At 34.4% G+C, this 3,363-nt stretch overlaps 1 non-coding gene across 1 annotated transcript; it reads left to right on the forward strand.

The window, feature by feature from the left end:
- The first annotated feature begins 2,951 nt into the window (after window positions 1–2,951).
- Window positions 2,952–3,087, forward strand: LOC120367654 (U8 small nucleolar RNA). The gene has a single exon (XR_005581980.1). It is a non-coding gene; the product is annotated as a U8 small nucleolar RNA (small nucleolar RNA).
- Window positions 3,088–3,363: the final 276 nt, after the last annotated feature.

The following is a 3,363-nucleotide window of genomic DNA, read 5'->3' on the forward strand; positions in this document are numbered from 1 at the left end:
TTTCATCCAGGTTGTTGCAAATGCCATTATTTTATCCCTTTTCATGTCTGTGTAGTATTAGTATTCCCTGGGTGTGTGTGTGTGTGTGTGTGCACATGCGCATGTGTGTGTCACACTTTCTTTATCCACTCATTGATTAACAAGCATTTGAACTGGTTCCATATTTTTGCAATTGCAAATTGTGCTGCTATCAACATATGTGTGCACATATCTTTTTTGTATATTCACTTCTTTTCCTCCGGGTAGATACTCAGGAGTGGGATTGCTGGATCAAATAGTAGATCTACTTTTGATTCTTTAAGGAATCTTCACAGTGAAAAGGAAACTACTAGTGATGGTACTAGTTTATGCTCCCACCAGCAGTGTCAAAGTGTTCTTTTTTTACCACATCCACACCAACATCTATTATTTTTTGATTATGGACATTCTTGCAGGAGTGAGGTAGTACCACATTGTGGTTTTGATTTGCATTTCTTTGATAATTAGTTATGTTGAGTATTTTTTTATATCTTTGTTGGCCATTTGCATGTTTTCTTTTGAGAACTTTCTATTTGTGTCTTTAGTATACTTTTTGATGAGATTGGGTTTGTTTTTTGTGAGTTTTTTTTTTTTTTTTTTTTTTTTTTTTTTTGCTGATTTGAGTTCCTTGTAGATTCTGGATGTAGATTCTTTGTCGGATGCATAGTTTGTGAAGATTTTCTCCCATTCTGTCGGTTGCCTATTTTCTTTGCTATTTCCTCTGCTGTGCAGAAGCTTTTTAGTTTAATTATGTTCCATCTATCTTGGTTTTTGTTGCATTTGCTTTTGGGTTCTTAGTCATAAAGTCTTTGCCTAAGCCAGTGTCTAGAAGGGTTTTTCTGATGTTATCTTCTACAAGTTTTATGGTTTCAGGTCTTAGATTTAAGTCTTTGATCCATCTTGAGTTGATTTTTCTATAAAGTAGTAGATGAGAATCCAGATTCATTCTTCTGCATATGGCTTGCCAATCATCCCAGCACCATTTGTTAAATATGGTGGCTTTGTAAGTATGTGGCTTCATTTCTAGGTTTTCTATTCTGTTTCATTGACCTATGTACCTATTTTTATACCAGTACCATGCTGTTTTGGTGACTCTAGCCTTATAGTATAAATTTAGGTAATGCAATGTCTTCAGATTTGTTCTTTTTGCTTAGTCATGCTTTGGCAATGCACGTTCTTTTTTGGTTCCATATAAATTTTAGAATTATTTTTCTAGTTCTGTGAAAAACGATGGTGGTATTTTGATGGGAACTGCGTTAATTTGTTGATTGCTTTTGGGAGTATGTTCATTTTCACAATGTTGATTCTACCCATTCATGAGCATAGGATGTGTTTCCATTTGCTTGTGCCATCTATGATTTCTTTCAGCAGTGTTTTGTAGTTTTCCTTGTAGACATCTTTCACCTCCTTGGTTAGGTGAAAGATGTCTACAAGGAAAACTACAAAACACTGCTGAAAGAAATATTCCTAAGTATTTTTATTTTTTTGCAGCTATTGTAAAATGGGTTGAATTCTTGATTTGATTCTCAGCTTGGTCACTGTTGGTATATAGCAAGTCTACTGATTTGTGTACATTAATTTTATATTCTGAAACTTTACTGAATTTATCAGTTCTTGCCCTTATGTGATTATTATGCATTGTATGACTGTATCAAATATCTCATGTACCCCATAAATATATACACCTACTATGTATCCACAAAAATTAAAAATATTTTTTTAAAAAAACGCCACAGTTTAACAAGACCCCCTGGTGATTTATGTGTAGATCATAATTGGAGAAGCTAAGGTTTGAGTATATCCCCCAAAACTTGTGTGCTGGAAGCTTAATCCTCATTGCAACATTGTTGGGAGGTAAGGCCTAATGACTAGTGGTGATTAGACCATGAGAGCTTTACTTTTATGAATGGATTAATGTCATTATCACTATAGTGAGTAAGTTATCACAAGAATGGTTTCCTTACAAAAGGATAATTTTGGCCCCTTTTTCCTCTCATGTACCCTCTCTTCGTGCTTCTGTCATGGACGATGCAGCAATAAGTCCCTTGCCAGAAGATCCTGGACTTCCTAGCCACCAGAACCCTAAGCTAATACACTTCCGTCTATAAATTATCTGGTGTACAGTAGTATGTTGTAGCAACATAAAACAGAGAAGTATCGGTTTTGGGCACAACGGAAGAGTAATGCGTAAGCCTGAGCTCTAATAATCCTGATTCTGCCACTGACTAGCCATACTAAATTTTACCTTAGTTTCCTCATCTTAAAAGTGAGATTAAATAATAACCTCCAGGGATGTTCTGTGATTGTATTTACTTATTGCATCTGAAGGCCAGAGTAATCCCTCAATAAATATTTGTCAAATCTAGCTACAAAAAAAGTTGGAACCATTTAGTAACCCCTTTAACTTCCACTTTGAAGTTAAAACTGAAATGTATTTTCACAAATCATTTTTTTTACCATGAGCTGAATCTGTTCATTTTTATTAAAATGTAGAATTAGTTTCTTTGATGTTTCTTCTTAAATTCTCAAATAGAGATTTAAAAAGAAATTATTTCTTCCCCTTCCCTCTCTCTTACTTCAATTTATCTTTCCTCTAAACACGAAAGAAGGGAAGAACCTTAAAAAGAAACAAATCAAATGAGCACGATAGTAATTTTTCAGAACTTCGAAATATATATCAGTAAATTAAACTCTTTAAAAGCAGCACATGTAGCCCTGAAGAGGTCCTGCTATTAAATGGTTAAATAACAAGACAGGAGCACAAAGCAAACTTGTCCGTAGCATGTATGCAATAAAGTCTTGATCTGTTCAAAGGGAGATGGCAGCAATATAGCCAAAGAGCAGAAGAAGCTTGCCAAACTAAATAAAGAAAATCAAGACAGAGAGCAGAAATAAATGTTAACAAAGATACCACAAAGGTATCTTGGAGTTATGGGTCAGGTGGAATAATCCTTATCTGCTTCTTCGTTTGAAGGGCAGGTTAGAACAGGGTAATTGGAGATCACATGATACATGACTAAAGGTTCTGTGTAATCAGGATTTACAATATCCTGATTATTCCTATCTTACTCTTCCTGAAAAAAGAGATGTATTAGAGGTATATGGCTAAAATATTGCATGTGGGTGATCAATAGCCCCAAGGAGCACCTGATGTCAGACCCTTTGGTTAACTTGGGACCTCAGATTTTGAAATATGGACGAAAGCTACAAACTCTAAAACAGTCAATTATACCCATAATATAAAAGAAACTGTTCTTCCAATTTTGGTTAACAATGGGTTTTTTCTATATAAATTATGATCTTATCAACTGAATTCATATTTTAAAAATTCATTTTATAAAATAT

Source organism: Saimiri boliviensis, chromosome 8, assembly GCF_048565385.1.
Source record: "Saimiri boliviensis isolate mSaiBol1 chromosome 8, mSaiBol1.pri, whole genome shotgun sequence".
In the NCBI taxonomy this organism is placed as follows: domain Eukaryota; kingdom Metazoa; phylum Chordata; class Mammalia; order Primates; family Cebidae; genus Saimiri; species Saimiri boliviensis.